Source organism: Marmota marmota, unplaced genomic scaffold, assembly GCF_001458135.2.
Source record: "Marmota marmota marmota unplaced genomic scaffold, marMar, whole genome shotgun sequence".
In the NCBI taxonomy this organism is placed as follows: Eukaryota; Metazoa; Chordata; class Mammalia; order Rodentia; family Sciuridae; genus Marmota; species Marmota marmota.
The window spans coordinates 21,635,298-21,650,454 of record NW_026000082.1 but is presented as its reverse complement, the minus strand read 5'-3'; positions in this window follow the sequence as shown (position 1 = coordinate 21,650,454).

Here is a 15,157-nt window from a genome sequence, read left to right as displayed (position 1 = left end):
CATTTCCTTTGTCCTTCGCACAACTACTTTGGATATAGTTTCTGATACTCTCAGTGTTTTCAGGGCATCCCTATATTCACCTGGTGGTCTCCATCCCTCCAAAGGGAAGTCATCTGTTTTAATCAGTTATTGCATTGCTGTGACCCAAAGCCCTGACAAAAACATCATACAGGAGGAAAAGTTTGTTTTGGCTCCCCATTTCAGAGGTTCAGTTTATGGGCAGCTGACTCCATAATTCTGGGCCTGAGGAGATACAGAACATCATGGTGGAAGGGTATGGCAGAGGAAAGCAGCTCAGGACATGGCAACCAGGAAACAGAGAAAGAGCTCCACTCATCAGGGACAGAATATAAATCCCAAAGGCATACCCCCAGTGACCTACTTCTTCCAGCTGTACCTTACCTGCTTATGGTTACCACCAAATTAATCTATATTAGTGGATTAATCCACTGATTAGGTTATACCTTTCATATCCTAATCATTTCTCCTCTAAAAATTCTTGCATTGTCTCCACATGAGCCTTTGTGGGACAACTCATATCTAAACCATAGTGTAACCTAAAGCCACATCGATGCTTGGGGCCAACTCTGAATTTTTCCTGTAACTCCATGTCCTTTTCCAATTCCAGAGTCAACTCAACATATTTCTCTTAGGGATTCTGCCAATTATGCCAATTGTTCAGCCCCAGGGCTATAAATGCTCCAGTGTACTGTTTACTGACCCCAAAGGAAGAACTTGGAGGACTCAATGAAGAGGTTTTGGATATTTTATTACTCACTCCTCAGTGGTGGCAGGCCAGGATACAATGGAGGGCAACACTGCAATGTGTCAGATAGGCTGCATGCCCACTGCACAGGTGGATTTCCTCGGGTGTTTTACCAGTACATTCCTTTTCTGAACAGCCTAGGTCACTCTGCTTTCATTCTCACCTAAGGATCAGAGATGGGGGAAGTGGCTGGTTTCCCCTCTCCATATCCTTTGTTACCACATTCTTCAGAATCCTTTCTCACTGCAAACTTTCCCAGGCACTGATTAGTGTTTAACTCAACAGCAGTCTGATGCCAAAGACTTTGCTACTCTCTTTTCTTTTTTCTATTCTACATTGTCTCTCTGTTCCTGTCCTTCTTCATCTCTAAGATACATTTTTTAGTCCCAAATCTCAAACAATGATATTATCCTTCATCAGGACTTTAAAAATACCCCCACTCTTTTTAGCAAAAATTTAGACATAGATTTTCCCAAGTGATAGAGGAAGCTCTTCTTCAATATGTAGATGACATCCTAATTGCTAGTAAGAGCACAGATAAAGTCAGAACAGACTTATGATTAAATTTCTTAACAGAGCAAGGTTACCAGGTCTGCATGAAAAAGGCCCATATCTCTCAATCATTTGGTAGATATCTGAGTTTTGAGCTGTCTTGGGAGCAAAGAAATTTATCTTGGCAGGAGAGAGGCACTACGGAGCCTACTACCAGGAAACAATCACAGTGATTCCTGGATATGGCAAGGATCTATTACACTTCTAGAGGCCCAACTTTGGATGAATAGCCAAAGCCCTTGTTGATGCTCTAAAAGGAGGATAAAATCAACTCTTCAACTGAACTAATAAATTCTTTTTTTTAAAGAGAGAGTGAGAGAGACAGAGAGAGAGAGAGAATTTTTTTAATATTTATTTTTTAGTTTTCGGCAGACACAACATCTTTGTTTGTATGTGGTGCTGAGGATCAAACCCGGGCCGCACGCATGCCAGGCGAGCGCGCTACCACTTGAGCCACATCCCCAGCCCTGAACTAATAAATTCTATAAGGCCTTCGAAGTCACTAAGGACAAGCTAGTGACTGCTGGTGATCTAGGTCTACTAAGCATTAAAAAGTCCTTTGATCTCTTTGTACATGAAAGATAAGGAGTCAGCACTGGGATCTCAACCCAAAACTCTAAATAATATGAGAAGATCTGTTGCATATTTTGAAAACAAGTGGAAATAATGACTAATGGCTCTTGTGTCTGAGGGTATCAACACCACTGGCCACTTCCTACAATAGTGGATAAGTTTATCTTGGGCCAGCCCACCTCTATTGACAATTGTCACTTTGTGCCAATTAGAATGAAAGGTGGGTATTGGCTCACGTCTGGGATAGTAGGCAAATATCAAGTTATACTCCTAAACAATTCTAATGTTACCTTGAACATAGTAATGACTTTAAATCCAGCCACTCTGCTTCCCACTAATACCAAAGAATTGGTTCATGATCATACCCAGATAATTGAAAGGGTTTATTACAGCCATTCTGATCTAACACACCTGCATTGGAGAATACATACCTTGAGATGTTCACACATGGGATTGGTTGTATGGACCAAGGACAACACAAATCTGGGTATGCATACATTGATAACCCATCAAGACACTGGAAGCAGAAACCCTTTGCCAGAGCTTATAGCTCTGAAAAGGGTCCTTCATTTAGGTAAGAACAAGAGAGTAACTATTTTCACTGACACCAAATATGCTTCTTTTTTTGGTGATCCATGCCCATGGAGCTATTTGGAAAAAGAAGGAACTGCTAACTGCTTGTAAAGAAAGAAATTCAACATGCTAAAGAAGTTTTGCATTTATCAGAAGCTGTCCTGGAGTCAAAAGAACTGATCATCATCTATTTTCCAGGGTATCAGAAATCAGAAATCAGATGGACTGCTTAAGGAAGTATTTGAGCAGATCATGCTGCAAAGGTGGACTCCAAGACAAAAACATCTAGATCCCCTTTAATGACCCTGAATCCTGATGTAGATTTGTGGGGGGAGACACCTTCAGCATTCCCCTGATGACTTAGAGTCAATGTATAGTGAAGGTTTATGGAAAATAATATTCCTACAAGACAGCCCTCTGGGAAAAATGGAGGGAATGTGACTCTAGAGGAGGGAGGGAAATTAGCCAAACATTAAACCTCTCCCAGTACATCCTTTCCCAGTAATAATGGGCCTGAGAGGAAAAGCCTCATCCCTTCCTAGCTTCATTCTTAGCATCTCCACCAAAAACAAACATTTAACCCTTCCTAACCACAATGGGTCTTGAAGGGAGGAGGCAAATACTGAAATCCTGGACTTTTACCCTTTCCCACTGCAGATGAGTTCTGGAGGGAGAAAAACAAATAGTGAAGCTCTGGGTAACAATGGGTCCCAGAGGAAGGAAAATAAGCAGTGAACACCGAATTCTGAGCTTTTTCAAACTTTTTACAACTGCTTTCCTGAGTTAAAATTTTAACCTGCACAACTAGGTTCCTGACTATCCAAACAGCATGTCTGCAGTCTCCAATGATTAATTCATTGTAAACCTTCTGTAACCTGGGGACCATTTCCATACCCAGAAAATGAGCCCTTCTGTGCTGGACTGATTGACTTCACTGCAGAATAAAGCAAAGCTTGCTGACCCGAGGTTTGCTTCCCATCTCCCGCCTCTATCATTTGCATGCCATATGCTTACATACAGGAATTTAAATATGGTTCTGACCACTCCCAGGATGTCAATTATACATACACCAAGGATGGTTGGATTTATAACACACAAGGTAAAATCCTCATTCCGAGCATCCTGTGGAGGATGTAATAAGTCATATATGCACTATAGTATCCATTTGAGGAGGGATGCCATCCTCCAATGAATAAACAAATTCATTATAGACACTCACATGCCAAGGATGGTTTCAAAGGTAATTTAAATATGCATAGTGAGTATCCACAAATAACCCCAGAACAGGTCTGCTACCCATAAAAAGAAGTTCCATCCAGAGGCCCCAGAGCCAGGGGTGATTAACAAATTGACTTTACTATGATGCCAAGAGTCACTAGAAATTTTAAATACTTATTAGTATTTGAGGACAATGTTACTAATTGAATAGAACCTTTTTCATTGCTATTCTGATAAGACCTCTGAGGTTCTTAAAGCATTTAAAAAAAAAATAATTCCTAGGTTCATGCTTGCCGCAGTCTGGCTGGGCACAATCAGGAGCCACTTGTCAAAAGAAACTAACTTTATTTTTAGAACCACACACTGCCAAACAAAACAGCCTCTCAGGAAAAACTCTCAGAGCCTCAACTGCCACCACCGGCTTTCCACAAGCCTCTCTCTCCCACACAAGCTTCTCTCCACCTCCCACAATCCTCCTGCTCTTGAGGCAGATTGGCTGGGTCACGTGGGCGGAGTCAAAAAAGTCCCCCAATGAGCAGCTCCGTGGTCTGAAAGGGCAGGGAAACAGCCCAATGAGCATCACCGCAGAGGAGCCAATCAGCTAGATGTTGCTGGGGCCGAGGAGCCAATCAGCTAGATGTTGCTGGGGCCGCTGTGAGCCAATCATCAGCCGGCAGCTGGAAGTTTGCTGGCAGCTGGAAGTTTGCTGGGGCCCCTTCGGCTGTGGCTCTCAACACATGCTACCCATGTTCATTCAGAATAATAATAGAGGATCCTTCATGACAAATATACCTCAAGAATTGTCTGGGGCCTTAGGAATTCAATGGAAACTACATTCTTCATGGAGACTTCAATCTATTGGCAAAACAAAAGATGAATTATATACTTAAAAAGACCTTTGCTAAAATTTCTCAGGAAAGTAATCCAGCCTGTTGAACAGCTTCAGGCAAGTATGGCCACTAGACACAAACTCCAATTCAGCCCCTATGAAATATTCCATGGGAGAACCTTCCTGTGTTTTAGAGATGAATATGGAAACCTGTAGGAAACTCAGATTAAAATGAGACACGATCATGTATGGACAATGATTGGGAACTACTCCACCTGCCATACATAAATTTGCTTCTTGCCAACTGAGGTTCCCTATAGACATTCTCTGCCTCTGTGTCCTGGAGACTGGGTCCTACTGAGATCTTGCTTGAAAATAAGCATCTGGAAGATGAGCTCCATCTTTCCTGGACTGGACCTTATGAAGTGCTACAGTGAAACACAGGAGTCAGGCCATGGATCCCTCGCTCTTGAGTTAAATTGCTTCTGCAAAGGTCATCAGGTCCTCTGTGTCCTGTCTACCTGTGAACAGCATGGGAAACAGAAAATATGCTGTGTAAGAACATAGTGTCCAAAGTCACCGAATCCTTGGCTGCTCTAATATCCCAGACACTGAATCTCCCAAACGGCAAGTGAACCCTGGACCATCCTCAATTTGAAGACCATCTCCTACACATAATTATTGAATGGCTCCCTGGTTCTGATTTTACTTTTGGACCATTTTCCTATTCTGTCTCAATCTTCTATTTTCTATGTTTTACTGTGTGCTACCTGAAGGGCTAAACCCCTCCCTTTGTAACTGTAACTAGTAGGTTCTATGATGAGATGGTTCTTCCTCTCCTTGGCCTTTTTCTCCATACTTTCCATTTTAGGGCTTTGCCTTTAATAGACAGAAAGGGAGCTGGGTGCAGTAGCACATGCCTGTAATCCCAGTGGCTCAGGAGACTGAAGCAGGAGGATTGCAAGTTCAAAACCAGCCCCAGCAAAAGCGAGGTGCTAAGCAACTCAGTGAGACTCTGTCTCTAAATAAAATACAAAATAGAGCTGGGGATGTGGCTCAGTGGCCAAATATCTCTGAGTTCAATACCCAATACCAAAAAAGAATGGAAATAGGATACTATTTTTCAGCTATCCCTATCTCTACTGTAACCTGACTGTTGGATTTGCCATATTTTATTTGTGAATTCCTTCTCATGAGCTAATGCTCTGCTTGATATACCTGTCACCAATCCCTGGTTCTCTCCTTTCCTATAACCTATGAAGAAACACCCCTAGATGTTGCCTATCAAGTCCACTTCATTCTCTTGTGTAAAAACATACCATGCTTTTGGCCAGACCCCCAGCCCCCAGACAACTCCTATCCTTTATTCAGACTCAAGATGCAGTTCCTTATGGACAAATGGACATTTCCAAGAAAGATTGGCAAACAGACTAGAACATTTTGCTTTGGTAATGCCACCTTTTATTCACTTCCTAAGGCCACAAATGATTTATAAAAATCCTATTATAACTAGACAGATCCCCAATATCTCAAACCTCTATGTTTTGATTACTGACCACACAGTTCATATTCCTATTCTCTGAAACTAACAGTACCTTATAGTCCAACCCAAACACTGATCCTGCTTTCAGAACATTACCAAATTTTTGCAACCAATGAGTCTTTAAACTTCATCAACAGAACTAGCAAATTATTGCCTTCTCTGGTCCTTTTTGTTTGTGAATTCAAAAATCATCCCTAGGCTTATGAATACCTAGGGTCATGGCATATGGGAGGACAATGTTTTTAGGATACCCAACTATCCCTTTTAGTTTCTTCTAACTCATGACACAAGGTTCTCTTCGATATCACCATCTCTTTAAAAGGATTTTTCTATCATCAATGACTATCCTGCAACACTCCCCAGACTCTGAAGATGGTAATTGTGAACATCCTCAAAGATGTGATTTACAGAAGAAGTTGATGGTGGAGGTTAGGCAGACCTGGAAGTATGTAAGGATCCTGGCTGGAATTGGCTCTGCCTGGAATGAACACATGATCAATAATCTCCCATAAGGTTAGTAGGATCTCCCTTCTACTTCTTGGACCATTGGGACTCAACAGAGTAGAATCCCTAGCCTAAATCGTGCTGGACAATCTAATTGCCATGGATTATCTCCTAGCTACAGGGTAGGGTAGGTGCCATAGTAAACACCTCGTGTTGCGATTGGATGAACACTGCCAATCAGGTGGAGTTAAGAGACATCTAAAACGTTAAGGTTGGCTAAGCCTCTTGAAGGGGTCCCATCCCCTGGCCCATTGAGCTGGTCTCACTTGCCCTTTTCAGATTATTTTTAGTTGGCTACATTTGGGCCTCAGTTCCATTTGCACTCTGCCCTACAGTTTATAATGATCCTTTTAATTTTAGGCTTCAGCCTCTGGCTCCTTCTTCAGGTGATACTTACATGTTTCAATCATTGTTTAAAATCTAACTTGTCTCCTTCTGGGTACCCCTTGTCTTCTAATATTAGTTAACCCCCGGGCAGGGAACCTACAAATAGTTTCCAATGAGTTCTGTACATTTCTGTTCCTCTAACCCGGATCTACACCATAGTCCAGAAGGAAGCATCCAGATCAGTTTTGCTCGGACTCACACAGTGGGAACTGAAGCCCAGTGAAACCTGGTTAAATCCTCCAGCTTCAGTTGTTTCTAGTTACTTGCTTTCATCACTAACTTTAGCAGTCACGTAGCTAAATAATAAAGTATCACACCCCCACTAACTTTGCCCTAAATAATACCTATCAAGTGTGGTCACCACAGTAAGTTGTTTTTGAGGAATTGGGGTATAGCCTTTTCTAGCTCAAACTGATTGAAGCCACCAGCCACATTACTTGAACCTGCACAAGTGTCCACTGGGTGACATGTGATGTCACACAGTTAAAAACCTCCACCAACAGATGATGCTAACACCGCCATTTTCTGAACATCTGTCCTAGGAAGACCCACGAAATTGGATTACACGTGTGCAGGCTACCAATTACTTCACTCCTCCTTACTACCAGATGCCTTTAGCCAGACTTTAGACCACCTGCTTCTTTATCCCATGTGTACTCCCAAACTCTTAACCTCAGGTAGTCAGATTTGAGACTTGCTCTCCTGACTTCCATGTGCTTGACTGCCTCGTGAGTAAACTCTTTCTCTATTACAAACTTGTTATTTTGGTGATCAGCATACTGCATAGCATGCAAAATGGGCCTAGTTCAGTAATCCATTTACTGGATTTTAAAATTATATTCTACACACCTCTCAACCTTTCTTTCATAATTTGCTTTTTATCTCTTTGCACTATTTCTATACAATTCCCGCAGATGGATCCATTTTTCTCTCTTTGATGGCATCTAATATCAAGTTTATTCTGTACAGTGATTTATTGTTGTTATTATTATTTCGATGTCCATATTTTTATTCTAGTATTTAAAATTATCTCATCTGTAATTTATACTTTCCACAGAATTTCTTTTTTCAATAATCACAGTTTGCATTCTGGAATTCTTTTTTTGTTCTTTTGTTTAGAATTTCAAGTTGTTATTTTGTGCCTTTAACTGTATTTAAGTCAAGGTAAAGTACCTACAAATCTGCTCTTTCCCCTATCTGCTGACAATTCATTATACAAATTGTTTGATCATGCGCTCTGTAATTTTGGTTTATGGGCCAATTTTATTTGGGGCTTTCTTGGGGGAAGTCCTAGGGGCCTGGGTTATGATAATATTTCTACAGAGTGATAAGCTCTAATTTTCCTAAAACCTTGGAGGTAACATTGACCTGGAACCAACCATATCATTTAAATTTGAGTTCAAAACTAGGCAAGAGGAAGGTTCAGAGTTGAATTTCTCAAATGAACCCTCTTTTAAAAATACATCCTAATGATACATCTTGTTATTTCTCTTGAAAATGGATAGGGATTTTTTTTTCTTTTACAGTGGTGGGGATTGAGCCAAGATTCTCATAAAACTAGGCAAACATTCTACCATTGAGCTACACCATTAGTCCCAGATAATTTTTTAGTTCCATCTAAATGGGCACCAAAGTCCATTCACCTAAAAATTGGCAAATATGATAATTTATTCTATTCATATCCTAAATTGCTTTAGCAATACCACAATTACTTAATTCTCTCTCTCCTTCATATACATATAAAACCTTGGGTTCCTCAGGTCAGACTGCTAGGAATCCAGATCCTGGCCATTCTGAACTGCATGGGGAATAGGGACATCATCCCCAGAATGAGAGTCATCAATGGCTCAGTCTGGTTTTGGATGACTGGATTGTGAGCAGGGACAAGAGAACAGGGAACACACACACACACACACACACACACACACATATTTAGGTTTCATATTATGAATATGAAATAGGGAAATTTGCTATCACATAACTGGACTTCTAAAGAGCAAAACTGAAAGTTTTGCAAAGAGTAGAAGGAAAACGGTGTTTATTCAAGGGAGAAAAAAGCAGAATATTATTGTGATAAGATTGCAAAAACAGGACAAAAGGGTCTTATGATCATCAAAGAAACCACAAGTGTTAAGAAATGGTTGCTATATCAGGCAAAAGAGATGGAAGTGTGTAGAAGCCTCCTTAGTCATGGAGACGGAGTTGGGAATCTCAGGGAGCCAGCATTAGGCAATCAGGAGTGGACAGTCATCCCGCTGGCTTTGGCTCTAGGTTAATGATTCCTGTTAAGAGTTGGGTGAGGTAACACAGGGTCCAAGAGATAAGCCACAACTAGTAAGTTTCTTTCTGAAGCACCCATTTCAGCATCCTGTTCCAAAATACTGAGGTGTCATGCTGCCTCAGTGTTCTGTGCCATCGTATGCTTCCTTCTGCAGAACACTCCTTTGGGTACATATTCTAGTCCCCACTTGTTTGTCACCTACTGCCTGCACATGGTCCTCAGTGTCTTCCTCATTAGTAAAGTGAAAACAATATCTCTTCTCTGAAGTGATATAAATGATGTGAAAGGGCTTTGGAAATGTGGCAGGTTACGGGCCACTGGCTTCGTCTACTTTCCCAATTCCTGCTTCAGGACTATTCTGCCAGGCCCCAAGCTCTTAGCTCTGTCCTACACTTTCATTGATATTTGAACATTAAAGGGTCAAAACTACACATTATCTCAAGGATGGGGACTAATATCACAGCTCCATCTCTTCTCTTCACTGTTTCCCATGCTCACTGGGACCACTGCCTCTTGGTGAGACCCACTCACTGGCCAAAGTGCAGGGTTGGTAGCATCATAATGGGCATGCAGTCCTGGGGTGATGTGGGCCCTCATGTGTGGCATAACTGCTGGAGCAGCTCTGGCATGAGATCACTTGCTCACCATGACTGTGGCAAGCTGAGAAGCCAGCAGTGTTTGAAATGATGACAAGGAAGCGCCCTCAAATTTCCCCACCTCGACCCCAGCCTCCTCCTCCCTCTGTTCCTCCAACCACTCCTCCTCCAACCTGCCTTCCTCCCCTGACTACTCCATTTTTCTTCCCTCCATCTACTGTCCAGCGCAACGCCTCCCTCTCTGTCTTCTGCCCTACCTGGTTCCCTCCTCTAGCTAGTGGTGCCAGTTCCTACTACCCCACCTTAAATATCTCCATGCCCAGCTCTTCCTGTCTTCCTTCTGGACCACCCACTCGCCAGCCTGTTCGTCTTGCTCCCCTTTCCTGCTACTCCTCCATCATGGCCCCTACTCCTCCTCCCAGTCCTTCCTTCTAGTTCCCTCTTCTCTTGACCCCGCTCACAATCCAGTCATCCAAAACCAGACTGAGCCATTGATGACTCGCATTCTGGGGATGGCGTCCCTACTCCCCACGCAATTCAAAATGGCCAGGATCTGGATTCCCAGCAGCCTGACCCAGGGAACCCAAGGAAGGCAGGGCGAGGGCAAGCCAAGCTTCAGCCTGGAGCATCTCTCTGGTGAGTTCCAAGACCCTTTCCCGTGTCCAGACCCTGGTTACCTTACTATCATGGTAACCCTCTTGGGATGCCAGAGAGACCGTTAACAATTTCCCAGAGAGCCAGTTCCTCTCCCTCCCCTGTCTGCTCTGCCCCCTGCAGGAGGCTCTGCATTTGTCCCTGGCTTCTCTGTGGAACTAGGGCTATAAGCACAGAACCTGCAGGCCCAGTGAGGGCAGGGTATGAGGAAGGAGCTCTATGAGCTTAAGACCTGTGATGTGCCCTAATGTAAAGTTGAGGGCAAGAAAGACAGATACAAGGGCTCTCAGGCAGGACCTAAGGCCCTGTACAGATAAATGAAGACTCAAGGCATGTTCTGTTTTGTTTAAGTCTGGCTTTCCCTAAAGACTATGCATTCAGAGATAATTTCTATAGTTGTTTAAGTCTGGTTCCTCTTAGACTCCATTTTCCCTCATCCTAGGACTCTACAACACACTAGGCATTTTCTGCCCTTGAAAAATGGGCAAGAAGGGAAGAAGGTCTCTTTTGTTCTCATCAGAGCCCTGCAGGTAGCAGAGTTGTGTTCTAATGTGAACCATGACGCTGTTTGTCTCTGGTTCACACAGGCACCAGAAAGCCCATGTCTTGGCACTATAACATGGAGGAACTTACAGATGTACATCCTGGGGCATGAGAAAACCATGACATAAAGCACACAGAGGATACGGCTCAGAGACCTCTTATGGTACTGTCAACTTGGGCTAGGCCTCCCAGTCCTCTGCTTTGAGGATGAAAATTCATACCAACCAAGATGACAAGACATACTTTCAACCATAGTGCCATTTTCTTAACTGTCCAGCAACAAAAATGTTCCTAATGACCTTAACATTACATTCATTCACTCATCAGACATTTAGATGGCACAAGCAGAGTGTCTGGGGTCATACTGAGTGCATACTCTGGTTCTGCCACTCATTCATTGGGTGACTTTGTTCAGGGATTTACCCTCTCTCAGCCTACTCCCTAGGGTTGCTAGGAGGGTTAAGTAAAATAATGCAAGTGCTCAGGACAGGATCTAGTGCTTGGGCTTCTGAAATGGTAGCTGTGACTACTGTTGGCATTCTTACCAAGTGGTAGTCACCATGATGGGTATGGGAACCTCACAGCTACATGAGAGACAAACAAGCAGACTTGCGAGGATATAGACAAGTGAACAGGGGATGGGGCTGGTGTGACCCAGCACAGAACACAGGTGCTGCCAAGGACAAGCACAGGCACAAGTGCTGGTGCCAAATCCTGACTCCTGCCTAACTCGGGCTGTGTCTCCTGCCAGGTTTCTGAATCTCACTCTTCATGCTGCTCCAGGACCAAGGAAGGAACATCCAGAGAGACGGGGTGAAAGTCAAGAAATGGAGGGGATGCAGAGGTTTTGATGAGTGTGGCTCCCACACTTAATAAACACTAGGAGGATTCCATCTCTTGGGACCCCTTCTTCCTCCGGGAGAAGTCTTTTCTGCTGTCCTTTAATAAACTTCTAATTTCCACTCTGAAAAAATAAAATAAATAAAATAAACACTAGGAAGCACCAAGGCAATAGAGGTGGTAGCTAAGAGGGCAGGGTAGGGAGCCAGGTAGCCTTGGTTCTGCTTCACAGGTGTGTGACCTCAGGTATGATGTTACCACGACATTTTTAAACCTAGTTCCCCAGTCATGGAATGGAGACATTACAGCAACTCTCTCATTTGGATATATAAGTAGCAAAGGAGGTGGTGGTTTTGGTGGGCCCAGAACCAGGCCTGGTCCACCCATGCCCAATACACATGGGCAGGCTACTCTGATGCAAACCAGGAAGAACAGAAAGGAGGGTAAGAGGCCAACCTCAGACCCAGCCGATGCTGCTCCTGTCTCCTTGGCTTCATCCCAGGTATCTTTATCCACTGAGTGATTCCGGGGTGAGCTTCCTTCCCAGGAGCTCTCTGCACCCTGCACTTCTCCAGCTCCCACTCCAGGGGCCTGCCCTTGTCTTCCCTTACTCACCTCTAGCCTCGGGCACGTGGCTCTGCAACAGGTTGCTTCATGAAGATTTGAATTCAAAACTCCTTTAGTCCAGGTTGAACCACTGAGCAGGGCAGTAATAGAGCGGCTCATTTGCACCAGCTCCTCTTCAGACATGGGGCGTTGCCTCTGAGACAGGAAACTGCAGGATTCAGGCAGAAGGTTTCTGTGGGAGCCCCAACCACTTATACAAAGAAGGGGTGAGTATAGAAGGGAAAGATATGGCTAGAGGCTGGAAGAGATGACACCAAAGGGAAAAAGAAGGGTACAAGAATATGCATAATGAACCAATTGTTCAGTGACTTTTAAAGTCCAGAAGGAAGAAGACTTTCTTCAAGGGAGGCTACTAATGCCATAGGAATAGGCACCGGAATGGGATTCTGCTATAAGGGAGATTGGATTCAACTCTGAGTACAGCATGGACAAGTTGGAATTTGAAGCCGAGAATCAAGGTGTGAGGTCAATAGATGGAAAATTACTCTCTAAATACAGTGCAAAATAGGGCTGGGGATGTGGCTCACTGATCAAGTGCCCCTGAATTCCATCCACAGTACCCCTCCAAAAAAAGTTGCTTTTGCCAGTGTTACCTCTTGGGGAACACCTTCCCCCCTTTTCATCTTTCCCCATTTATATCAGTAGATTGCTTTCCCTAAGTGTCTCAAGCTGCATATCTAGTCTCCAGAAGAGCAGCAGTAACAACACTGGTGTATCAGCTGCTGCTGTATCAGTAACTGTATCAGTAACTGCAGTGGTGTTCTTTTCAAATTTCACTTCAAGCCTGATCATTTTTTATTTCTTGACTGTACATTCATCTTTTTAAAAAATTTTATTATTAATTTATTTATTTTTTTAGTCATAAGTGGACACAATGTCTTTATTTCACTTTATGTGGTGCTGAGGATCAAACCCAGCACCTCACACATGCTAGGCGGGAGCTCTACTTCTGAGCCACAAACCCAGCCCAACTGCACCTTCATCTTTGTTGATCAATTCTCTTTCCATCATCTGCTCCTTTAAAATATGTGTGGGTTCACTGCTGAGACAAGGAGAAAACACAATTATACACATTGTTCTCATGTGTCTATGAAATGAATAACAGATGCATAGTGACCAATCACAGATGGACTTTGAAAGAAATGATGAATAACCACTGATTATTGTGCATCAGTTATTTATGCAGTGATTTGTAGACTAAAGAGCCAGCAGAGATTGTCTCTACCTTAGGCCACTCACTATTCGGTTGATACACTTTGGTAAATGAAAAGCAGTCTTGTTGAGACACTGCTGTACAGCACCTGGATAACTGCAATCCATGGATATTAAATCATGAAAAGAACTGCCTGTACTCTGCATTAGGGACTGCTATCTCTCAATGCATGGGACTGTACTTTAAAGTAAGAAATACAAAGGGATAATATTGCCTGCATCCTGATCATGTTTTACTCCGAGGGCAGGAAAGATATAGAACTGGTGCCAATGAGTTCTGGAGGACAGTTCTGAGACTAATGCAAGGGATTCCATTTGTAAAATTAAAAAGGCAAAAAGGAAAAAGGGAAGGAAGGACAAAAGGCAGAGAAATAGTTTTCAAGCCCTTTAAAAGTACTTAGCACTAATAACTTACTTTTGGTCTTACCAGTGCATACTGTATCCTTTCTTTAGACTCTTAACAGGGTCCATACATAATTCAAAGTGTCTACCTGCTTCTGAGGTCCCCTATGTGAATTTACTCTAACTTTAACCCTTTTCCCTTTTGTCTTCTGAAAACATGAGCCATGTGATCAGAATTTTGTTAGCTGAAATTAGCTTATGAAAACTAAATTAATTTTGCTCTAGAAACTCAATATTGTATGAAAATAGAACTGTTCTTTGTATCAGTGACAGTATCACAAAATATTTTAAAAATCTGCTCAAGAATATACTTCTCAGATATTTCTAGTTTCCATAAAAATAAAGTATGACTTCTTAACAGGTACAGACAGGGAAGACAGGTAAAGGAGCTTACCACCCAAAGTAAGGCCAGCACCTAAACTGGCCTGCCCACCTACATACAGCCTCTGCATAGCTTCCAGTCAACATTGGACCATCTCCCAAATCCAGACAACCAAGGCTCATCGGAAAGCTACCTGCTCTAATTTGGATGTGATTTGTCCCCCAAATGATTATGTGCTAGAGGGTGGTCCCCATTCTGGCAGTATAAAAAGGTGGTGATCCCTTTGAAGTGGGACCCAGTGCAAGGGGATTCGGTAGAGTATTTCCCTCAGATGGGATTTATACTGGTCTCAAGGAGTTCTCAGAACTAAGTTGTTATAAAAGAGCAAAATAGTACCTGAATTTCTGAGGCTATGTGTCATGTTATGTGATCGCTTCCATACACGTTCTCACCATGATTCCACAAGCTGAGGCCCTCCACATAGGTTGTACAGATAAGGTCATTGCCCAATCTTGGACTTTTCAGTCTTTAAATCCAACTGAGTAAACCTTTTATTCTTTATAAAGAACCCAGCCTCAGTTATTTTGCTATAGCAACAAAATGAACTAATCAACCACACCAAGAAAATAACCCTAAACAAGGGAAACAACAGGATTATTGGGCATGGAAGGAGTGGATTATCAAGATTATTACTTAATTATGCGGTATACAATGTTCTAGGTGTTTTACATATAT